The following is a 25,599-nucleotide window of genomic DNA, read 5'->3' on the forward strand; positions in this document are numbered from 1 at the left end:
ATAAGTGTACTTTGTACAATTCAACTTCTAGAAAAAAAAAATAGCTGGGCATTGTGGAGCACACCTATAATTCCAGCTACTTGGGAGGCTGAGGCAGGAGAATTCCTTGAATCTGGAGGGCGGAAGTTGCAGTGAGCCAAGATCCGAGATCACGCCACTGCACTCCAGCCTGGGCTACAGAGCAAAACTCCGTCTCAAAAAAAAAAAAGAAAGAAAGAAAATACACTGTTATGGCCAGGCGCGATGGCTCATGCCTATCATCCCAGCACTTTGGGAGGCCAAAGTGGGCTGATCACCTGAGGTCGGGAGTTCCAGACCAGCCTGACCAACATGAAGAAACCCTGTCTCTACTAAAAATACAAAATTAGCCAAGTGTGGTGGCGCATGCCTGCAATCCCAGCTACTCATGAGGCTGAAGTGGGAGAATTGCTTGAACCTGGGAGGCGGAGCTTGCGGTGAGCCAAGATCGTGCTATTGCAGTCCAGTCTGGGCAACAAGAGCGAAACTCTTCTCAAAAAAAAAAGAAAAAAAGAAAAAAAAAAAAAGAAAGTACACTGTTAGGTTTTTTAGAATGATGATACATCATTACTGACTCACTTGGCTTCCGCAACCAGATCCTTTCCTGTGTTTGTGCAGCCATGACTCCATTGCTGTCCTGAGGTAGTATATTAACCCAAATCACAGTCCAAATGTCATTTTTGCTTTAGGTTCTTCTCTATTTATCTTTGATTGAGCCAGGAAATGTAACTTGATAATGACTCAGCACAAGCTATTCAGCTGGGAGCCGGTTCCTAGCCACATCCAGCTCTGCGTTGGAAAGGTCTGAAGTGGTCAGCCTAGGATAGAGCAGTGCTGCTGTAGCTCCCAGGTAGGGTTTCCTTAAGTGTACGCCCCATGCTCTTTCTGAATCAGCACTGAAAATATTCATTCAGGACCTCCCCCAGCCCTACCTGACCCCACAGAGCGGGAGCAATACATACCTCTGCCTGGCGCCAGGCCCTAGGCTGCCAGATTTGGGGGATACTACTAAGTCCAGGGAAACCACCAGAAGTAGTTCCAGGGAGGTCACAGGTGTGCAAAAGAAGAATCCCATGCATGAGCCCAAGAAGTCGTCCAAGGCCTGGCCTTGAGATTAAACAGTTCAATCAAACAGTTCCTTTCATATTAAAGTCAATGTAAAAACACCTCCACTTAACACTGACTTCATCAGACAAGAGAAAACTGGGGTTTTGCTTAAAGAATCATCTGACAGCCTCAGTAATGAAACGAGGTGGGGGAATTCGATCAGCTTTCCTGTTTTAAAGGACGAGGTGAAGTCTTACCCATTTTGTAACTGCTATTCTAATCAGAATATTCAGAAGTGGAAATATCTATTTATAAAGTATTATGGGGGGAGGGAGAGGAAAAAAAAGTATTAGGAACATCATATGAGACACACAGCCATGAAGGGCCCAAGTGCTGACTGAGCAAAAGCACTGGCAGTATGGCTTCCATCACTTCCCAATAAACTAGTTTTGCTTAGGCATCATAGAGGCACTGCTGCAAATGCCACCAAGAAACCAGAGCAGGAAAGGGGCTCTGTGGCTCACTCAATCCACATCTTCTTTGCCAATTATCCTCCTTTTTGTTGTTAGTAAACTCTCAACTAGAACCTTAACAACTTTTCAATGTCCAAGGTTTTGTAGCAGCATTTTAAGGTAAAGAGTTAGGAGAATATAAGATTTCCAAGAGCTACTCTCCTTAATGTGGGAAAAAACGCAAGTGTTTAGCAAAAGAAAAGTATGAGATACATACTGAAGAAAAGGTTTAATCCAAACATAATTAAATCTTAGCTATAAAATAAATTGGTAGCTTTGCTTTGGCAAAAGAAGAAAATTAAGCTGGGCACAATGGCTCACACTTATAATCCCAATAGTTTGGGAGGCCAAGACTGGAGGACTATTTGAGGCCACGAGTTCGAGACTAGCCTGGGCAACATAGTAAGACCCTATCTCCACTAAAAAAAAAATTAGCTGAGCATGGTGATGTGACTCTGAAGTCTTAGCTACTCGGGAGGCTAAGGCAGGAGGATCACTTGAGCCAAGGAGTTCAAGGCTGCAGTGAGCAATGATCATAACACTGTACTTCAGCCTGGGCAACATAATGAAATCCTATCTCTAAAAAAAATTAAAAATAAAAAAGAGGAAAATTATTTTTTCCCCAACAAATACTGACACTTATAATAGATATAAACTAAGTTGTCAGCTGAAGTTAATGCAGAAAAGCTCAACTGGCTTGACACTCATCATGCTTTAAACTTGATGTAATGTTTAAATATTCATTGCAATTCCAATGAATTTTTTTTCTTCTTCATTGTTCCAAGCTATGGTTACAGTAAAAACTGCACCAAGTTGGCAGAACCGGGGCCTCTCTTGTTTTGGCCGTGCTGACTGGTTTTCAGTGTCTGAGTTCTTGTCTTCCTCAAGTCAAAGTGGCGGCACATTAGATTCCTGGAGCAGGAGAGTTAAGCTTGAGCCAAACATCCTGGGTCCAAGTTCCAGCTCCACCTCGTACAGGGACATGACACTGGCAAGGTAATTAATCTTTACTTATCTGCAGAAAAGGGATGATAAGGCTGTGCATGGTGGCTCATGCCTGTAATCCTAGCACTTTGGGAGGCCGAGGCAGGTGGATTGCCTGAGCTCGGGCATTTGAGACCAGCCTGGGCAACGCGGTGAAACCCCATCTCTACTAAAATACAAAAAAATTAGCCGAGTATGGTGGCATGCACCTGTAATCCCAGCTACTTGGGAAGCTGAGACAGGAGAATTGCTTGAACCCGGGAGGCAGAGGTTGCAGTGAGCTGAGATCATGCCCACTGCACTCCAGCCTGGGTAACAGTATGAGACCCTGTCTCAAAACAAAAAAAATAGAAAGAAAGAAAGAAAAGAAAAGGGATGATAACTGTACCAATTTCACACAGTTGTTATGAGGATTGGCTGAATACGATCTTGAGGAGTGTTTAGAAGAATGAATGACATACCGTGTATACTCAATAAATGTTCCCTGCATTATATTTATTATATATTTCCCAGAAGTGATCTTATTCCTGTGTTTACATTTAAGTTAATGTATAAAGTCTGCTTGATAAACTAAAATCAAGGACATTATGTTCCACATATTATAATTGTGAGTTTTTAAAAATAACCTTTCAAAGTTAAATAAAACAAACACATCAGTTTAGGAGTCAGACTGACTTGGGTTCCATTTACTTAGCAGTTAGGTAAGCATAATATTTATTATCCCTAAGCATCTGTTTCCTTATCAATAACAAGAATATCAATATTACACCTTTTAAGGAATCGACTACCTAACAGAAGACAAATATTTAATAAAGGATTGCTATTTTTACTATATTTTCTGTGAAAGGTAATTATTGCCTGTAAAGTAAAACAAGTAGTAATTGTTCCGGCATTATTGTAAAACTCTTCCAACTAAGAAAGAAACTTAGCTGAGCGCAGTGTTTCATGCCTGTAATCCCAACATTTTGGGCAATATATGGAGACCTCATCCTTAAAAAAAAATTTAAAAATTAGCCCGGCACAGCGGTGTAACACCGGTGGTCCTAGTTACTCAGGAGGCTGAGGCAGGAGGATCACCTGAGCCCAGAAGGTCAGAGGCTACAGTGATCCGTGATTGTGCCACTGCACTCCAGGCAACAGAGCAAGAAACGGTCTATTTTAAAAAAGGAAATCATTAAAACCAGTTTCCTGGAATTTATTATAGAGATAGAAATAGATTAGTGACTGCCTAGAACAAGGGCAAGAGAGTAGTGAGGGCTAAAGGGTACAGAATTTCTTTTCGTATATTAAAAATGTTCTAAAATTGATTGTGGTGATGATTGCACAACTCTGTGAACATACTAAAAATCACTGGATTGTATACTTTGAGTGAATTATACAATATGTGAATTAAATCTCCATAAAGCTATTATTCGGCTCGGTGTGGTGGCTCACACCTATAATCTCAACACTTTGGGAGGCCAAGGCAGGTGGATCACTTGAGTCCAGGAGTTCAAGACCAGCCTGGGCAACATGGCAAGACTTTGTCTCTACTAAAAATACAAAAATTAGCTAGGCATGGTTGCACGTGCCTGTGGTCTCAGCTACCTGGGAGGCTGAGATGGGAGGATTGCTTGAACACGGAAGGCAAAGGCTGCAGTGAGCCGAGATTGTGCTACTGCACTCCAGGCTGGGTGACAGAGTGAGAGTCTGTCTCAAAACAAAATTAAAAGTAAAAATAAAGTTGTTATTATAAAACACAATAAAATGATCACATACGGTATGAATCTATTTATACGACATTACAGAAAACACAAAACTATGGGGACAAACAACAGGTCAGCAGTTGCCAGGCATTGGGGTGGGGTTGGCACAAGAAAGTTTTTTTTTAGGGGGGGTGACAGAATTTTCTGTATTCTTATTATGAAAATAATTCAATGAATCCACACATGTATTAAAATTCATAGAGCTGTACAGCAAAATTTTACAGTTGATTTTAAAAAAAGTTTTATTAAAATCTATTTGCATTTTAAGTTTTTCCAAAGAAAAAAATTGCTTACTAATCTTTAAAAGATTTTATTGTTGTTGTTGTCACTGTTTGTGAGACAGGGTCTCACTGTCACCCAGGCTGGAGAGCAGTGGCGCGATCTCGACTCACTGCCGCCTCCACCTCTCAGGCTCAAGCAATCCTCCCAACTCAGCCTCCTAAGTAGCTGGGAATACAGGTCCGTGCCACCACTCTTGGCTAATTTTTAAAATTTCCTATAGAGATGAGGTCTCACTATGTTGCCTAGGATGGTCTCAAACTTCTGCGCTCAAGTGATCTTCCTGCCTTGGCCTCCCAAAGTGCTAGGATTACCGGTGTGAGCAACTGCGCCGACCTTAAAAGTTATTCTGATGGCTAAGAGTGCTTATATCCCTTTACTAAAGATTTTGAAATATTTTAGATACATATGAAGTAGTAAGTTTTCCGTTAAAATAGAGGAAAAATTGAGGTAGAAAAGGCAAATTTGATCAGTAAGACAGAACTGGTATTAGACTCTGAGGGTCTTGTGCAGTCAACTCCTCGAAACCACCATGTGCAAAGTCGGAGGTGTGCTCAGCGTCAGAATGCTTCTTCCTGATCTCCTGATCTCAAGTCTTGGTAAAACTTTCAGAAGCATGTAGCTTATTATGAGGAGGAGGAGGGGAGTACCTTTTAATGTACAACAGAGAAAGGTTTACTGTTCTTAATCTAAACTCTGAATTTTCATTTATATGGCATGATAGGAGTCACATGAATCAAAGTTCTAATGTACTATTGCTTGATTTTCAGCTCCTTATCAGGAGAAAGTAGGTCAAGATTGTAATGTGATCAATCAGAAGATACCTGTGGACAGTGAACCTGCATAAAGTCGGTGTTCGGGTGAGTAACATGGTTCTCCAACTAGCTCACTCCATTGCAGTTATTTCTTCATCATTTACATGAAGGTTAGGCCGGGCGTCGTAGCTCATGCCTGTAATCCCAGCACTTTGGGAGGCCAAGGCGGGAGGATCACCTAAGGTCAGGAGATTGAGACCATCCTGGCCAACATGGCGAAACCCCGTCTCTACTAAAAATATAAAAATTAGCTGGGCGTGATGGCGGGCACCTGTAGTCCCAGCAACTCAGGAGGCTGAGGTAGGGAGAATCGCTTGAACCCGGAAGGCAGAGGTTGCGGTGAGCCGAGATCGCGCCACTGCACTCCAACCTGGGTGACAGAGAAAGACTCTGTATCTAAATAAATAAATAAATAAATGAAGGTGAGGAGCTTGCAGGGAATGTCTCTCTTACTAAATTAGGCATGGTTTTTATTCTTTGTTTCTTTTTTTAAAAAAAATTTATTATACTTTAATTTCTAAGATACATGTGCAGAACATGCAGGTTTGTTACATAGGTATACATGAGCCATGGTGGTTTCCTGCACCTACCATCCCGTCATCTATATTAGGTATTTCTCCTAATGCCATCTCTCCTCTAGGCCGCCCGCTCCCTGACAGGCCCCGGTGTGTGACGTTCTCCTCCCTGTGTCCATGTGTTCTCATTGTTCAGCTCCCACTTATGAGTGAGAATATGTGGTGTTTGGTTTTCTGTTCTTATGTTAGTTTGCTGAGAATGATGGTTTCCAGCTTCATCCATGTCCCTGCTATTCTGTTTTTTATTTATAAACTTGCTTTTGTTTCTTTGATGTTATTGTTTCTTTTTCAGAGATGAGAGTCTTGCTCTGTTACCCAGGCTGGAGTGCAGTGGCATAATCATAGCTCACTGCAGCCTCCAACTCCTGGACTCGAGGGACCTCTCACTTCAGCCTCCAGAGCAGCTAGGATGACAGGGGCATGCCACCACATCTAGCTAAAACTTTTTTTTTTTTTTTTTTTTTTTTTGCTTTACCCCTCACGAGATGCTTAAGGATGACCTAATGATAAGAGAAAAGGTGTTCTCTTTGCTGTTTGTCATAACATCTTCAGAAGAATGAAAGTGCACCTGGTATGTACACCAAATTTCCACTTCCCCACACGACTGGTGATGATGCATGAGTGAATCGACTGAAACAGGCCAGGGGTACCATGAGTGGGGAGTGGGCAGGGATCCTCCAAAATCAAGAAAAGGCTCAGGGTAGTACAGTTTAATCCAAAACAACAGCCAAAACTGGGGAGAAAATTAGACTCTTCAAGGAACTCCCAGGTACATTACCCCATTTAATCCTTGAAACAACTGGATGAGATACCAAACAAAAATCTGTTATTACTGTTTTATGTATTAGAAAAATGAGGCCTCAAGAGCTTAAGGAACTTCATCTAATGTCCCAAGACTGGTATTTGACAAAGCATTGACTAGAAGGCAATTCCTTAAAAAAAAAAAAAAAAAAAGAAAAGAAAAGAAAAGAAAAAATTGTAGAGATGACGTCTCACTATGATGCCCACGCTGGTCTTGAATTCCTGGCCTCATGTGATCCTCCTGCCTTGGCCTCCCTCAGTGCTGAGACTACAGGTGTGAGCCACCACACCCAGCCCAGAAACCAATTCCTGACTCTCAGTTTGTGACTATGACATCATGCTGCTCCTCAGACACCCCAAAGTTCACAACCTGGAATATTTTTCATTAGCTACTACAGTGTTACTAATCCATACTATATTCTTCACCAAGATTAGTAAGGAATTCAGTCAAGTTACTTCCCCATCTCTTCCTACTTTATTTCCAACTGAGGGACTCACTTCTTCACTTGGAAACTGCTCTGCTCTGGTCAGTCTCTTTGGTCCAATATTCTCTTCATTCCCAAGATTCACTCTTTGTTCAAATCCTCTGTAGCATCCAGCCGTTGCTAACAGAGACAAACAGTTAAAATGCAGAGATGCCAAGCATCAGGAACTGTGGCTGGAGGAAATTAAACTGGAGGTTTTGGGGCTGGCTGCAGTGGTTCACGTCTGTAATCCCAGCACTTTGGGAAGCTGAAGCAGGTGGGAAGATCACTTGAGCCCAGGAGTTCAAGACCGGCCTGGGCAACACAGTGAGATCCCCATCTATACAAAAAATTTTAGGCTTGGCACTGTGGCTCATGCCTGTAATCCCAGCACTTTGGGAGACTGAAGCACGTGGGTGGATCACTTGAGCACAGGAGATTGAAACCAGCCTGGGCAACATGGCAAAACCCCATCTCGACAAGAAATATAAAAATTAGCCAGGCAGGCCAGGCGTGGTGGCTCATGCCTGTAATCCCAGAATTTTGGGAGGCTGAGGCGGGTGGATCACCTGAGATCAAGAGTTTGACACCAGCCTGGCCAACATGGTGAAACCCTATCTCTACTAAAAATACAAAAAAATTAGCTGGGTATGGTGGCAGGCACCTGTAATCCTAGCTACTCAGGAGGCTGAAGCAGGAGAATCGCTGGAACCCACAAGGCAGAGGTTGCATTGAGCCAAGATAGCACCAATGCACTCCAGCCTGGGCAACAGAGTGAGACTCCATCAAAAAAAAAAAAAAAAAATTAGCCAGGTGTAGTGGCACATGCCTGTAGTCCCTGCTACTTGGCAAGATAAGCTGGGAGGATCACTGGAGCCCAGGAGGTTGAGGCTGCAGTGAGCCAAGATTGAGCCACTGCACTTCAGTTTGGGTGACAGAGCGACCACTGTCTCAAAAAAAAAAAAAAAATTTTAAAAAGTTAATCTGGCACAGTGGCATGCACCTGTAGTCCCAGCTACTCAGGAGGCTGAGGTGGGAGGATAACTTAAGCCCAGGAGGTGGAGGCTGCAGGAGCCATGACCATGCCACTGCACTCCAGTCTCCGCAACAGAGCAAGACCCTGTCTAAAATAATAAAAAGTAAAAAATAAAATAAAAATAATCTGGGGGGTATCGGGGATGCAGACAGGCAAACAACAGGCTCAGCATGTTCTCCTGGGGTATGGTTATTCCCTGCATGGCCCAGACTTCACTTGTGACTTTTTCACAGAAAGATGGGTCCCTTAGTGGGTCCCACAGAAAGATGAACCCACAGATGGGTCCAGTGCCTGTGCATGTCCTTCATATCTTGTGTGACACGAAAATTTATACTCTAAGCCAGGTGCAGTGGCACATGCCTCTAGTCCCAGCTACTCGAGAAGCTGAGGTAGGAGGATCGCTTGAGCCCAGGAGCTCAGGACCGTAGCGTGTGAGTGATAATCGTGCCTGTGAATGGGCAGTGCACTCTAGCCTGGGCAACATAGTGAGACCTTGCTTCTAAAAAACAAAACAAAACAGCAACAAAAATAAAAGGAAAATTTTCTTTTTCTTTTTTTTTTTTTTTTTTTTTTTTTTTTTGAGACAGAGTCTCGCTCTGTCACCCAGGCTGGAGTGCAGTGGCGCGATCTCAGCTCACTGCAAGCTCCGCCTCCCGGGTTCACGCCATTCTCCTGCCTCAGCCTCCTGAGTAGCTGGGACTACAGGCGACCACCGCCACGCCCGGCTAATTTTTTGCATTTTTAGTAGAGACGGGGTTTCACTGTATTAGCCAGGATGGTCTCGATCTCCTGACCTCGTGATCTACCCGCCTCGGCCTCCCAAAGTGCTGGGATTACAGACGTGAGCCACCGCGCCCGACCAGGAAAATTTTCTTTAAAAAAGTATACTCCTAGTTTTTTTAAGCATTTTAACTTTCTGAGTATATCTGGAACAGTTTTGTTATTGAGAACTCATGGCTTTGACTGCAAGTCATATGCATGCATATTCAAGAGTAGTGAGTATCCAAGAACTGTTTTCTGAATGATGCATAAGTGAAGCATGACTTCATGGATTAACAATTACCACAGGTCAATTATGCCTCTCTCTGTCACCCCCAACAAAAATAAATATCAAAACTACATGAAGCAGAAGTTGAAATAACAGTCCGTAACAAAGGTGCTGTGTTCCTTAACATCAGAAAAATAGTCTTTATTTTACTGAAGAATAGCATCACTGAATTCACAAACTCAGTCAGTACTTTCAAATGCCTATGCACAGACTGGCACTGTGTCATATAACAGGATGTTTGATTACATGTGGGTCAGTGGAAACTACCCTTATCACACCCACATATTTGCATTTATAAATTTACTTGGCTGTGCAGAAAAACCAGCTATATATGGCTTGTGCCAACTAATTTTACTAATTAATGGATGAAGAAAAAGGTATTTAAATAAGGCTCAGATCAAACTCATGTGTGAGAATTTTAGCAACTGAATTGCCAGGGTAAAACAGGAAGAGTTCTTGCTCTCCAGTTGAATTGCAAGTAAATTCCACACACAGAGAGATGCCGGTGGTAGCCAAACCCACAGCTTGAAAATCTGTTTATTTGCCAAACCAAATGGCTTTGTACTGCTTTTCAATTCCCTACAATTTATTGTTTAAAAGCCTACATTGGAAACTAAACAAAAACTAGAAGCAGAATGGCAGATGCCTTTCAGGGGAGTACTGCTTGGGGGAGGGTCAACATCATTCTGCTTTTTGATCTTGGGGGTGGTTACACAAGACTCTGCATTTGGCTAGATTCTTCTGTTTTCTGCACTTTTCTACGTAAGTGTTATACTTAAATTTTAAACACACACACCCACACACACATATACACACACACTCCCGCATTGGGAAAACTTGTTGAAAAATTCCCTCGAATCCTGTTAGAAAGAACTCTGTCAGAAATATTCTTTCTTTGGCAAGGCACAATGGCTCATGCTTGTAATCCCAGGAATTTGGGATCCCGAGATGGGGGGAACATTTGAGCCCAGGAGTTCAAGGCTGCAATGAACTATGATGGTGTCACTGCACTCCATCTTGGGTGACAGAGCAAGACCCTGCTTCAAAAAAAAAAAGATATTTTCTTATTATATAATTTAGAGTCAATGAGTGCATGGCTAGAAATATTAACATAACCGTATCATCAAATCAGAAAGCACCTTTTAGAGCCATCTAATGCAACTTTCTTTCTTTCTTTCTTTTTTTTTTTTTTTTTTTTTTTGGAGATGGAGTCTTGCTCTGTCGCCCAGGCAGGAGTCCCATGGTGTGGTCTCGGCTCAATGCAACCTCCGCCTCCTGGGTTCAAGTGATTCTCCTGCCTCAGCCTCCCAAGTAGCTGGGACTACAGGTGCGTGCCACAACACCTGGCTAATTTTTGTATTTTTAGAAGAGATGGGTTTCACTATGTTGACCAGGCTGGTATTGAACTCCTGGCCTCGTGATCTGCCCGCCTCAGCCTCCTAAAGTGCTGGGATTACAGATGTGAGCCACCATGCCCTGCCTTAATGCAACCTTTTCTAAAAGGTCTTGTAAGAATCTCTTAGCCTTTGCTGACAAACGTTTAATGATGGAGAAGGACCCTTCTCCAGGACCCATGCAGGCAGCTTTGATTGTTAGAAGTTTCTCCTTACTGGCCGGGCGCGGTGGCTCAAGCCTGTAATCCCAGCACTTTGGGAGGCCGAGGCGGGTGGATCACGAGGTCAGGAGATCGAGACTATCCTGGCTAACATGGTGAAACCCCGTCTCTACTAAAAATACAAAAAACTAGCCGGGCGTGGTGGCGGGCGCCTGTAGTCTCAGCTACTTGGGAGGCTGAGGCGGGAGAATGGCGTGAACCCGGGAGGCGGAGCTTGCAGTGAGCCGAGATCACGCCACTGCACTCCAGCCTGGGAGACACAGCGAGACTCCGTCTCAAAAAAAAAAAAAAAAAAAAAAAAAAAAGAAGTTTCTCCTTACTTTGTAATCCACGATCTCTGCCTTTGTAAATTTCTCCATTATCATTCCCTCTCCCACATCACAGCCATTTCAATATACTGTCAGCCAGCAATCCACGTGGCAATGTATTAAATGACAAAGAGTAAAGATCCTGTCCCCTCTCTGCCAAAAAAGTGAACACCCACCTGCTTGGTAGGTAAATACCCAGCCAGAAGAAGGGCAATTTATCAAACTTAATGAAATATCCCCAAGGACACCTCTGTCTATTTATACACATTTCTGCCATCAAGCAACTTATTTTTCATTCTTTAAAGTTGTGGTAAAATAAACACAATATAAAATTTATATCATAACTATTTTAAGTGTATAACTCAGTGGCATTAAGTACATTCATATTCTTGTATAACTATCACACCATCCATCTCCAGAACTCTCTTCATCTTGTAAAACTGAAACTCTGTATCCATTAAGCAGTAACTTCCCATTCCTTCCCCCATCAAGTCCCTGGAAGACACCATTCTGTTTTCTGTCTCTATGAATTTGACTATTTGAGGAACTTCATATTAGTGGACTCATACAGTATTTGTCCTTTTGTGTCTGGCTTATTTCACTTAGCATGATGTCCTCAAGTTTTGTCCTTGTTGTACCATGTGTCAACATTTCCTTTTTTTTTTTTTTTTTTTTTGAGACGGAGTTTCACTCTTGTTGCCCTGGCTGGCTGGAGTGCAGTGGCAGGATCTCGGCTCACTGCAACCTCTGCCTCCCGGGTTCAAGTGATTCTTCTGCCTCGGCCTCCCGAGTAGCTGGGATTAAAGGCATGTGCCACCATGTTCGACTAATTTTGTATTTTTAGTAGAGATGGGGTTTCTCCATGTTGGTCAGGCTGGTGCCAAACTGCTGACCTCAGGTGATCTGCCCACCTCAGCCTCCCAAAGTGCCGGGATTACAGGCATGAGCCACCGCGCCCAGCCAGCATTTCCTTTTTTTAAAGGCTGAATAACATTCCATTGGATGGCTGGGCACGGTGGTTCATGCCTGCAATCCCAGCACTTTGGGAGGCCACAGCAGGTAGATTGCTTGAGCCCAGGAGTTCAAGATTAGCCTGGACAACATGGCAAAACGTTATTTCTACAAAAAATACAAAAAATTAGCCAGGCATGGTGGCATGCACCTGTAGTCCCAGCTACTCAAGAGGCTGAGGTGGGAGGATCACCTGAGCCCAGGAAGTCAAGTCTATAGTGAGCTGTAATGGCGCCACTGCACTCTCTAGCCTGGGTGACAGAGTAAAACCCTGTTTCCAAAAAAAAAAAAAAAAAAATTCCAATGTACATATAAACCACATTTTGTTTCATCCATTGATGAACATGAGTTACTTCTAATTCTTGGCTATTGTGAATAATGTTACTATGAACACAAGTGTACAAATATCTCTGAGACCCCACATTCAGTTCTTTGGGGTACATGCCCAGAAGTAGCATTGCTGCATCACATAGCAATTCTATGTTTAACTTTTTGAGGAACTACCATATGATTTTCCATCATAGCTATAGCATTTTACACTCCCACCAACAATGCACAGGATTCCAGTTTCTCCACATCCTTGGCACCACTTGTTATTTTCTGATTTTTGTTTTTGTGTTCTTTTTCAACATGACATGATTTCATCATGATTTCTCATTTTTTATAGTAGCCATCCTAAGCAACTTTCTTTTTATTATTGTTATTATTATTCTACAAACAGGCTGTTGCTCTGTCACCCAGGATGGAGTGTGGTGGCGTAATCATTGCTCACTGCAGCCTCAATCTCCTGGGCTCAAGCAATCCTCCTGCCTCAGTCTCCTGAGTAGTTGAGACTATAGGCTCACATCACGGCACTCTGAGTAATTTTTATTTGTTTTTATTTATTCTTATTTTTTTTTTCTATAGAGACAGGTTCTCACTTTATTGCCCAGTCTGGCCTTGAACTCCTGGCTTTAAGCAATCCGCCCATCTCAGGCTCCCAAAGTGCTGGGATTATAGGTGTGAGCTGCACCCAGCTGCTTAGCTGTACCCAGCTAAGCAACTTCCTTTTGATAACAATACCAATGACTACCATTTAGCTATGTGCTTCACTTGTGGCTAGTTTGGAATCCACTGTAACCTAGAACACTCACAACAAACTGCTGAGGTTTAAACATGAGAACTCTGAGGCTAGCAAGGCCAGCACCTTGCCAGCAGCAGCCCACAGTTAGGAAGGGACAGACCTGGGATTTCAGCCCTCACATGCAATTAATTCGACACCCTGTGCTCTACCGCCCTACCCTGCCTTACTTTTGACCATTCAGAGTGATTTCTGGGTTCTCATTTGTGTGCCAGGGATCTCCTGAGGAAGTTGCCCACCCACAACCCCAGCAAAGTCATTGATCAGCATTCTGGTTTGTGAACAATCCAGAGAGAACAGAGCACAACAAATTCCTCTAGGATAGAAACCTCCCATTTACTTATGTTGGTATTTCCCCAAACCACCCACTATCATGACTAACATACACCACTTGATAAACATACATGGGCTGGCTGCGGTGGCTCACGCCTGTAATCCCAGCACTTTGGTAGGCTGAGGTGGGTGGATCCCTGGAGCTTAGGAGTTTGAGACCAGGCTGGCCAACATGGTCAAACCCCATCTCTATAAAAAATAAGCCAGGCATAGTGGCACACACCTGTAGTCCCAGCTACTTGGGAGGCTGAAGTGGGAAGATGGCTTTTGTCCAGGAGGTCAAGGGTGCAGTGAGCTATGACTGCACCACTGCACTGCAGCCTGGGATTGCAGCCTGGTCTCAAACTCCTGAGTTCAAGTTATCCTCCCGCCTTGGCCTCCCAAAAAAACACAAAAATTAGGCAGCCTGGTGGTGGGGTCTGTAATCCTGGCTACCCAGGACTGAGGTGAGAGGATGGCTTGGGTCCAGGAGGCGGAGGATGCAGTGAGCTGAGATAGAACCACTGCACTTCAGCCTGGGCGACAGAGCAAGACCCCATCTCAAAACAAACACATAAACAAACAAATAAATAAATACACATGAGGGAAAAATTTTGTTATATACATTGGGCATCTATCAAATTTGAAACAATACAAAAAGCCAATGTGGTTCTGAAAGACAAAAATCAACTGCTATGGTGCCGCATTTCATTATACTAACAACCATAAACTCCATATTAAAATTTTGCTTAAAACCAGGTATTTGGCTAGGTGTGCTGGCCAAATCCCTGGTGAGTGAAATCACGCCACTGCACTCCAGCCTGGGTGACAGAGTGAGACTCTGTCTTAAAAACAACAAAAAACCAGGGATTGTGCCCATTACTGTATCTGTCACTCTCCAGGTCACTTAGGGGAGGTATCAAGTACCTACTTGTGGATAACGATTACAAGCTTAAGCCTATTGCAGTCACAGAAAACAGAAATTAATGTTACTTTCTAGCTTCAAATTAATCTCTAGAGAAGTAGCTTTGAGTCATTCAACTCTCCACCTACTCAAAGCATTAAGTCAGTGTTCAATGTGTCTTCACTCTTGGCTATGTCACAAATGCCATATTGTAAAAGAGTCTAGGCAAGAAGTTGGCTGTGATGGACAAAAAACTTAGCTTCATACTAAAAGGCTCCAATGATTCTCCTTCGTTGATGTCATGAAGTCCAACATTTAGTATTAGGGCCAAGCACCCTCCAAGCCTGCTGGTGGAGCCTCCCACTGCCTCTCTGGAACCAGCTCCGGTAATGCCCAGTTGGGCTGTCCTTTCTCAGGAAAGCCCCTTCTTCCAGGGTGTGTGGCTGACTCCCTTCAGGATTCCCACCAACACAGCAGGCTTGTACCCCAGCTCCTAACACTGCGGGACTCCCAGTAGCTACCCACGAAAAGTTTGCTAAACTGAATACTAAACATAGCAGTGGAAGGTTCTTTAAGAAAATAGTCTATTTACTACATTTACAGCGCATCAGCTCTCCTGAGACAGAACTCTTACAATTATATCCATCAAGCATCCTTCAAGCCACTCTAGCTCCAAAGTTCCTGTCTGCTCCCACCTGCCCTCTGCAGTCCCACTGGCTTCATTCCATTGCTTCTTATATCCTGCCATTTTAAAATCATATAAGGAGCTAGGCACAATGACTTATGCCTATAATCCCAGGATTTGGGGAGGCTGAGGCGGCCGGATAACTTGAGGCCAGAAGCTCAAGACCAACCTGGCCAACAGAGCAAAACCCCATCTGTACTAAAAATACAAAAAGTAGCTGGACGTGGTGGTGTGTGCCTGTAATCCCAGCTACTCAGGAGGCTGAAGCACAGGAATCACTTGAACCCGGGAGGGGGAGGCTGCAGTGAGCCGAGATCACACCATCACACTCCAGCCTGGATGACACAGCAAGACTCTGTCTCAGAAAAAAAAAAAAAAAAAACCATATATATATATAAAAGAAAGAAAAAACAGCATTCAAAACCAGAAGAAAAAACAGCATTCAAAACCAGAAGAAAAAACAGCATTCAACTGTCAACCAGAAATAATCACTATTAAGACCGTAGTATAAAAATTGTTTGAAGCGGGGCGCGGTGGCTCAAGCCTGTAATCCCAGCACTTTGGGAGGCCGAGACGGGTGGATCACGAGGTCAGGAGATCAAGACCATCCTGGCTAACACGGTGAAACCCCATCTCTACTAAAAAATACAAAAAACTAGCCGGGCGAGGTGGCGGGCGCCTGTAGTCCCAGCTACTCAGGAGGCTGAGGCAGGAGAATGGCGTAAACCCAGGAGGTGGAGCTTGCAGTGAGCTGAGATCCGGCCACTGCACCCCAGCCTGGGCGACAGAGCAAGACTCCGTCTCCAAAAAAAAAAAAAAAAAAATTGTTTGAAATGCAGAGCTTATAGATGATGTGTCCATATATGAATATTTTATTTCAGAAATGGTATCATGTCATCTACTAGTTTGTGTTCAGCTCTTTTGTTGTTGTTTGTTTGTTTGAGACAGGGTCTCACCGGGTTGCACAGGCTGATTTTGAACTCCTGAGCCAAGCAATCCTCCTGCCTCACCCTCCCCAAGTGCTGGAATTACAGGCAAGAGCCACTGCCCCTGGCCCTGTTCAGCTTTTGAAAAAATGTTTTTCATATTAGTAACTGTAATTGAACGTTTTATCTTTTAAGATATTTACAAAGTATCCCATTATATGAATGTGACTTAATTTGTGTTTGTTTAATAAACCTCCCTGCTGGACTGCCCACCTCTCTGCTTTGGAAGGGGGGTATGAAAAAATGTTGATTAATGGATACAAACACACTGTTTGATAGAAGAAATAAGACCTAGCAGGGTGACTAGAGTTCACAATTAACTATCGTGCATTTCAAAACAGCTAGAAGAATTCAAAAGATTCTAGCATTTAAAAAGAAAACAAATATTTACGGTGATGGCTATCTCAAATACACTGATTTAATCTTTACAAATTACAAGAATGTATTAAATTATCACATGTGCCCTGAAACTATGTATATCTATTATGCATCAGAACAAACAAAGAACAAACTCTAATGGAGTTGGCCAAGCCTACCTCAGAAAAGCTGCTCCAGGCCACATTCCCTAGCAAGTTAAGGGGAGGGGCTCTTCTACCAGATTGTATTTTCCTTTTTCTATTTTGTTTTGTCTACAGATAGATGCTTATTGAGCACATGGTAAAATGTTTCTTGCTATGGGTTGTGGTCAAATAAGTTTAACAGGCGGGCACCGTGGCTCATGCCTGTAATCCCAGCACTTTGGGAGGCCGAGGTGGGCAGATCACCTGAGGTCAGGTGTTCGAGACCAGCCTGACCAACATGGAGAAACCCCATCTCTACTAAAAATACAAAATTAGTCGAACATGGTGGCGCACGCCTGTAATCCCAGCTACTCGGGAGGCTGAGGCAGCAGAATCCCTTGAACCTGGGAGGTGGAGGTTGCAGTGAGTGGAGATCGCACCACTGCACTCCAGCCTGGATGAGAGCGAGACTCCATCTCAAAAAAAAGAAAAAAAAGAAAAAGAAGATGTTTGACAGCCACTGTTCTATCCCAAGAATTTAACAAGGAATTTAACAATTTTTTAAATAGTCCTGAATTATTATAGTTAGTATTTAAAAATTATTATGTAGCCTGAACATTTAAAGATTTCTAAACATCTACCCAAGAGTTTCATAATACTTTCCATGACGGGGAATTTCAAAATGTACATTTTTTCCATTGCTGAAAAAGTCAGGCATGGCCAGGGTGGGCTTTCAAAGCAGGCTCTGCACTTATGACTCCAGACTCCTCCTCTCTCCCACCCCTACCCCACCCTTCACTTAAGGGCAAACTGAAAATTCAGAAGGCAGCAGAGGGTAGAAAGAACCCTGAGGAAGACGCAGCCTTGGGTGGTAAGGAAGGTGGGGCTGCAGGCAAATGACCCAGGCCGGCCCGGGGCCTGGGGAGGAGGAAGTATCACTTCCTTGCCTGCCTCCTCTGGGGCCTTCTCCGTCCAGCATCGGGCTACAGTTCTGCTCTCCGTGACACAGCTTCCCCCTGGAAAGCAGAAGTGGTCCTCCCTCTCCAGAGAGCCTCTCTGAGACAAGCTTCTCCATTCCCCTCACCTCTGTGGGGGTTAACATTTACAGGAAGAGTGGGGGCACCCAGACGCACAAACACCAACATGACGTCATTGCTTCAGTGGGAGGTAGAATGAACACACACCCATCTCCCCAGTCTCACTGTACCAGCGCCCAAGGGTAGGCCCAAAGACCGCCCGAAGACCTCTCCACCAGATGTTTTACCAACGGAGACAGGAAGGCGGGGACTAGAAAGAAGCTTCCAACCAGTATGGTCTGGTGTCAATAAAGAGGAGTGAGTGAGATTTCAGATGCTCACAGAAAGGTGTGGGCAGGCAAGCAATACGTAAGTTTGTCTGAAGCATGGACTGTAGAAAGGAAATGAGACCAAAATTCTCTGAGTTATGAAGACTTCTTCCCAGTGTTCTACAACCCAAAAGCAGAGCCTCAACTATCAAGAAACAGCCACTGAAATGGTTCTTTAAATGTATCCCAATTCATGCAGTTCTATAGGATGTCATTTAAGTAGCAGCGTTCTGAACACTGAGCATTCACAATAATGAGATTAACTGACAATCTCTTCCCCTACACGGTCAGCTCATGCCAATTCCTGGGTGCAGAAGGCTTTGTAAGATGATAGGGAAAGAACTGGGGAGAGCAGAAGAAGGGATACTGGAAGCCTGAGGGTTAATAAAGCCCAGTGAAAAAGCAATGCCATGGAAGAGTTCTATACCAAGGAAAACTATACCCTGAGTGTAAATACAGCTTTCAAGAAATAGCTCTGTGGCAAATAAGGAATGCTGCCAGCTAATTCAGTAATGAGAGAAAATGAAGTACAGAACAGGATGAAGAAGATAAACAACAAAGGCTACTACAGGCCCCTGCTCTTGTCACCATGGATGAGGCTTTTTAATATATCATCCCAAATAATTATTTAAACTTGCTCTTCTAAATTACAAGAGAGGGCCAGGCATGGTGGTTCACACCTGTAATTCCAGCAGTTTGGGAGGCCGAGGCAGGCAGATCACCTAAGGTCAGGAGTTCGAGATCAGCCTGGCCAACATGGTGAAACCCCATCTCTATTAAAAATACGAAAATTAGCCAGGCGTGGTGGTGGGCACCTGTAATCAGTTACTAGGGAGGCTGAGGCAGGAGAATCACTTGAATCCGGGAGATGGAGGTGCAGTGAACTGAGATCGCACCAAAGCACTCCAGCCTGGGTGACAGGAGCAAAAACTCTGTCTCCTCAGTGGGAGGCATAATAAAAAATAAAGAGAGCCCTTCCAACTAACTTAAGCCAAAAATACCCCAGAGAGGCCAGGCACAGTGGCTCACACCTGTAATCCCAGCACTTTGTGAGGCCGAGGTGGGAGGATCACTTGGGGTCAGGAGTTCAAGACCAGCCTGGCCAACATGGTGAAATCCCATTTCTACAGAAAATACAAAAATTAGCTGGGTGTGGTGGCATATGCTTGTAAGTAATCCCAACTACTTGGGAGGCAAAGGCAGGGAAGATTGCTTGAACCCAGGAGGTGGAGATTGCAGTGAGCTGAGATTGCACCATTGCACTCCAGGCTGGGTGACAGAGTGAGCCTCCATCTCAAAAAAGAAGAAAAAAACAAAACAACAACAACAAAAACCTCAAAAGCTCCAAGTCTTTAAACTAACTGTTACAAAATTTCTAATCCCTCCATTGGCAGATTTCCATACCATTTTCTACGCGTGGGTGTTTCCCCCGAAAGGGAACTTATTCAAAATAAATTTTAGAAATGATAATGGAGTGAACTCAAAGTTTCACAATTTAAGTATCAGGAAACCAGGCAGCTGTAAGAAATCTTTCAGTATTTCTGACTGGAAAAAAAGCCCAACTTCCTCTTCCATGTTCTTCTCTGCATTATCAGCCTTAAAGGATGGGAGGCAATGTATATCTATATTGTTGGCCTAGAACAGTGCCTTGCACATAGCAGGTACTCAAAATGATCAGGTGTTTTCATGTGCGTCCTATGAGCCCTGTCTCCTTAATTTATATTTTCACTTGAATGATGCTCTCACTGATAAAACAACCATACAGGAGGCTGGTAAAGTTTACAGGGAGACACTTCCAGCAGAGGTGGGGGAAAGTCCTTTGCAAAGTATTACTCAGGTAATTAACCAATAAGCAACTGATTGCCCCCAAGACAGTCACTAGAGCTGCTCGGATAGCAGCCAGTATAGGTGTCATCTTAGCAGTTACTGGAGACCACCCTTTCCCACCCCCAAGCAATAAACAGTGCTAAAAAGCACAGAAATTCATTTCTAGAAGACAGCTTTAAGTGCTCAGCTTGATGGTGGATCTGCTGTGTCCTGAGCAGTTAGTCACTTAGTTCAGAAAATTACCAAGTGATAAAAGAAAATTAACTCGTGATTTCATTTTTAAAATGCTTGTTAAATGAACTATTTATTTGCTTTTAAGCACAGATGGTCCGCAACTTAACGACTTTTCAACTTTACGATGGTGCAAAAGCATTAGGCATTCCGTAAAAAGTGTACTTCAAGTACCCATACAACCATTTCATTTTTCACTTTTAATACAGTATTCAATAAATTACATGAGCTATTCAACACTTTATTATAAAATAGGCTTTGTGTCAGATGATTTTGCCCAACGGTAGCCTAATGTGAGTGTTTCGACCATGTTTAAGGTAGGTTAGGCTAATCTATGATGTTTAGTAGGTTAAGTGTATTAAATGCATCTTCTATTTTCAGTATTTTCAACTTACGATTGGGTTTATTGAGACACAGCATCATCGTAAGTTGACAGGCATTTGTAATTGAGCACCCACTACAAGTCCAAAGGTGGACAAGTAGAAAGAGTCAAAAAACATACCTACTACGCCTAATGGTACCACTTAACCAAGCCCGTGACTTTAGACAACCCCCTGAATCTTTTTCTTTATCTGTCCTTCTCCATCCTATAGGAGCCACAAGAGGTTCAAATGAAATTCGAGTTCAGGAAGACTTCAGAGCCCTGAACTAATGAAAGGTGCTAACACTTTCACCATCATCGCTAGGAAGAGCCAGAAAAGGTCTGAGGCTATCTCTGCTGTCAACATGACATTGATCGATGTCCTGACTAATGATTGTGGTGGCCTTTCAATGTTAACACTCATCCATGCATCGCTGAGATCATCAGTAGGAGTGAGCTTATAACAACGTTCCCTGCTGTGGGCATGTATACATTGTATCCTTATTTATAAAGTTAGTATGGGTTTGTACATGAATAATATGATTTAATTTTGTTAAATTACAACTCCACATAGTCATGTGAACCAACTGGAATCTCAGATGTTTTTGGTGATTTATTTCTAAAAACAAATACTACAGATAGAAGTAAAAGGCTTTCAAAGTCATTGAACAGTGCTGGACCACTTTTCTGCTAAAAGAAAGCTATTGGAGGGGTGGGGCCGGGGCGGGATTACAAAGTTTCCACCTACCTTGGTAACACCAATGACTCTAAAATAATGTGGGCCTTCTGGATTGGGCCAACTACCTTTGCAGGAAACATCTTAACCACCCCACATCAAGACTTCTCTTCCAGTGATAAGTAGAGAAGAGCGGTGCTGAGTGGAGACTCATTTAGAACACTAAATGTGGATAACTCAGTGCTGGGTAACTTTACAATCAACAAAGCCTCTCAAATCCCCGTTTTAGAAACCACAACAGAAAGGGCCAGTAGGCTTCAAACACTTTAGGGACCAGCTCTATTTCTTCATCTCCCTATGTCCTCAGTTTTACATAGGGCAAGCTCACAGGAGCCCTTCATTCCTTCTTCCAACTAATCTCGAACTGAGCACCTACTATGTACCAGGCACTGGGGCTATCATTTTGGACAAGACAGATGAAGCGGTTTTCATGGAGCTTCCACTGTAATAGTGAATACAGACTATCAACCTGCAGACAAATCAATATAACTGACTGCTGCTATAAAGGAAATGTTGGCTAAATAAATGACCCAAGTGGTTTATCCCAAATCACAGCATATTAAATGATGGAAGAGGCCAAAACCCAAGTTTCCTCGCTCCTATTTTCTCTCCCCTTACATCTGCTGCCCTCTATCCTTCACTCAGCAAAAGGGCCACACATTTACATCCAAAGAGACCCACTCACCAAAGACTCTATGATCTAATGAAATTTCTTCAGGCCTGAAAGCACTTACCTGCTTACCTCCAAATGAGAATGGAGGGACTAACTGGATCCCACCCTTTCCCAACAAAGCTTACTCTTACAGAGAAGGGCTTAGTAAGGTCTAGGCTCTTGCAGTGCCTATTCCCCAGGGCATGGCTTTAGGTGTTGGCTGTAGAGAGAAAACATCCCTGTAGCCCACCAGTTTATTGGCTAGTTCTTTAGGGCAAGTCAGATTACTGGGCCCTGCTTTGGGACAGCAAATCCCTCATGTATTTATTAAGCAGATTTACTAATAAGGTCAGATGGCTAAATCAGACATGGTAGTCTTAGGTTCAATATCACCAGGCTGCAAAGAACCAAGAAGCCTCGTTTATATGAATAGAAGTCACTGCAATAAATAACAGTAACATCGTTTATGAAATGTTTGGTATGTACTAGGGGCTCTGTGTGTACTAAACAGTCCCTGAGGTATATATGCTTTCTCAAAGATGAAGAAACCCAAACAGGGAATTTCAATAATCGGTCCCCTAAATATACAGCCAGAAAAGTGCAAGGCCTGGATTCTGAGCCGGCGAAGAAGGGCGAATTTGGGATAATTAACACACACAGTTATACAAAGAAATGAAGATACAACCACTAGTTCACACGACAGGCAGGCTGTTGGAAAGTTACGAATGCACCGCAAGCAAAAGATGCCACCATGGGCCCAGAGAAAGCAGGAAAGTGGGAAGCGACTCTTACGCCCTTCCCCCAAGGCGAAGGAAAGGCAACCCCTGAATTCTTAAAATAACTCTCGCTTCCTCTCAGCCGGCAAAAGCACCGGACTGCTCCTCCGCAGGCCGAAAGGCGCCGCAGCGGGAGGGTGAGCTCCAGCCTCCGCCGCAGACCCTCGACGTCACGCTCCTGCCCCGGGCCACCAGGGAGGGCAGCTGTCCGCGGGCCTCGAGAGGGCGCCGGCGGAGCCCCATCTCCCACTTCCAGGGGACCCAGGGTCCAGAGGGGAGACCAGATCGCACAATCCGAGGAGTTGTCTCCAGTATCCCTGCCGCGCGCCCGCTCCGCAAGGGCACGGGCTTCGCCGCCGTGCGCGCTGAGCGGCCGGAGCGGGGACAGCAGCCGGCCCTCGGGCCCTCGCCGGGAAGGACCCGCGGTGAGCCCGCCCCCGCGCCCGCACCTCCCACCGCTCCCCTGCGCGGCTCAGCCGCTGACACCTGCGGAGCCTCGGTCCCCGCACCCTGGCTCCCCCGGGGCCGGTCGCCCGCCGGCTGAAGACATCTGAGAGCCTTCGCCGCCGAGGCCCGGAGGCTGTGCGGCCAGGAAGCCGCCGCGGGCCGCGCCGATGCCCCCGGCCCCGAGTCGACCCTGCGCCCGGGACTCTGGCTAGTGGCACAGCCGCGGTCCCTGCACCCACGGCCCGCGTGCCCGCGCCCACACTTGGGTTCGCGCAGAGGACTCACCCGCTCGCGGTGAAAGTTTCGGGGTGGCGGAGCTCCACGGTGACTTGAGTTCAGAGCAGGGGGCGCGACGGGGCGGCCCAGCAGGACCTGCGTAGGGGGAGGCTGCTGGCCGGGAACGCGGGACGCGCGGCGAGGGGCTGCTGGCGCGGGGCCGGGGTTGGCGCGGCCGCCCCGCTTGCCGCGGGCTGGAGGCTGCAGCGCGTCGGGCCCGGAGGCGCCACGGCCGGGGAGCGAGCGGCAGCGCGGCCCGGCGCGGCGGGAGAGGAACTGGCTGTCTCTGGGCTCGGTCGAGAGGTCCCAGCTACTTCCTGGTGCTCGGATTTGCATATTGAGCCCGGAGGGCGGGGAAGTGACCGTTTGGTCCCTGCCCAAGGTTTGGGTGTTTGGTGTGGCCGTCGCGCAGGGCTTTGAAGGCACAGAAACCTGGCGACTCAGTCTGCAGCTCCGGGGAGTGGAACAGCCTGGGCCAGCCTTCTACTGTAGGGACGGACAGAACGATCTCCGGAGGAGCCTGGGCTTCGCAGGCACATCGACGATACCTCTCGCGTCTCCTTTCCTTTCCTTCCGACCCATCCCCAAGGTGTCAGGAAGGGGGTGCTCCCGGGAGCGGAGGAGGTGCGCTCTGATGCCTTCCAACATTTGGGGTTCTCTAGAGAAAGGACGCGCGCGATATGCCGAGGTGATGCTCGGGGTCTCGTTGAGTTCTTAGTAATCATTACGAAGTAAGTTCCTTAAGGGTGTACAGGAGGCTGTTCAGGGCATTGATGTGGAAGGGGATGACATGGAGTCAAAGGGCCCGGCAGATTCTCCGTTTCTCAAAGCCTCAGTTTCCTCCCAGGACAATGGATGTAAGGATGCCTATCTCGTGTACCTTTCTGTACAGGGCACGCACTGGCCGCATGCAGGAATGCTGGCGTTATTTCATTCCTGCTACAGCTGCATCCCAGCATGTAGGGCAGTGCTTGCACGTAGCAGGTGCCTGACCAGTGTTCGCTGAAAGAATGTGTGACCACGTGCTTAAGCTCATGTTCAACTCAATAAATGCCACTTACAAATCCAAGATGTAAGATTAGGCTCGGTCAGTGGATACCCACTTCTACGCCAGATTATGTTCACTGGGATCCCAGCATTGCAGTACCTTGAAAAATTTACAAGGAAACAAATTGGACACTGTGGGAGACTTGGTCTTTGCATTAATAGCAAACATTTACAGAGGGCCTGATGGGCCAGACACTGCCCAAAGCACTTCCTTTCTCTCATTAACAATGTTCTGAAGAGGCTGGCCCCAGCTACAGAGCAATAAGTCAAAGCAGCTGCCTGGTGACACAGTCTGATACAGCAGTCGTTTGTTACTAGGAAAGGAGTACTAAAGTTTGCATACTAATTCCTTAAAAGAAAAAAAGAAAGGTGGTTTATACCTGTGATGTTCACTGGTAGGTAGTCGTTAGTTTACTGCTGAAGAGAAGGGGTGGGTTACCCATGGGAAGGTGTGTGATTGAAACCTGTCAAGAATCCTATGGAGAAAAATGGAAAAATGAAAAAAAAAAAAAAAAAAAGAAAGAAAGAAAAAAGAATCCTATGGAATAATTCACTACCTGAGGGCCTCTTGCCTGGACTTTTCTTAAGAATGACCTCTCAAATATATTCACCCTACATTAAAGTATCTGCTGCTGCTGAGGAATCCTTCAGATCCTGGCTAAACGTGTGTGGCTAATAAGAATAGGATTCAAAACGTTTGGTATTGGTTAATCTATCAGGAATATCTGTCAGTGTTTTTGGTAAGACATCTCTCAGGGTAAGGAACAAAGCATCATCAGGCAGACCTGAGCTTGCACCAGCTCCCCAACTCCCTAACTCCTCACGAAAGTGTCCTCACTAAGTTCATCTTTTCATTCTTATTTGGAAAAAAAAATACGATGCTAATTTCCACTTCTTAGGCTGCATTTATACTTGCTGAATACTTCATTCAATCATTCTCCGTATCTGTCTTTCCTCCTTAATGTCCCATAAAAGTTCTATTTCTCAGGAAAGTTTTATTTAAAGCTCCTATTGATAGGCAACTTTTTAAAGCATCTGTAGCATTTATGGTGTGCAACATTCTTTTAAGCTAGACCTAGGTAATTTTAAGCATTGTTTGCCCATGTTAGCCTTTTCTCCTCAACTACTGGTAAACT

At 44.8% G+C, this 25,599-nt stretch overlaps 2 protein-coding genes across 6 annotated transcripts in view; both read right to left on the minus strand.

Annotated features, from left to right (window-relative positions):
• LYN (LYN proto-oncogene, Src family tyrosine kinase) overlaps positions 1–23,594 on the minus strand; it is a 138,774-nt gene extending 115,180 nt beyond the window's left edge. For both annotated transcript variants that reach the window (XM_050802347.1, XM_050802346.1), the window contains exon 1: positions 23,426–23,594. The gene's annotated coding sequence lies outside the window, so the exon portion shown is untranslated. The remainder of the gene's footprint in view (positions 1–23,425) is intronic.
• Positions 1–25,599, minus strand: part of CHCHD7 (coiled-coil-helix-coiled-coil-helix domain containing 7) — a 1,019,570-nt gene that overhangs the window by 322,724 nt on the left and 671,247 nt on the right. The gene's annotated exons all lie outside the window — the stretch shown is intronic.

Source organism: Macaca thibetana, chromosome 8, assembly GCF_024542745.1.
Source record: "Macaca thibetana thibetana isolate TM-01 chromosome 8, ASM2454274v1, whole genome shotgun sequence".
Classification (NCBI taxonomy): domain Eukaryota; kingdom Metazoa; phylum Chordata; class Mammalia; order Primates; family Cercopithecidae; genus Macaca; species Macaca thibetana.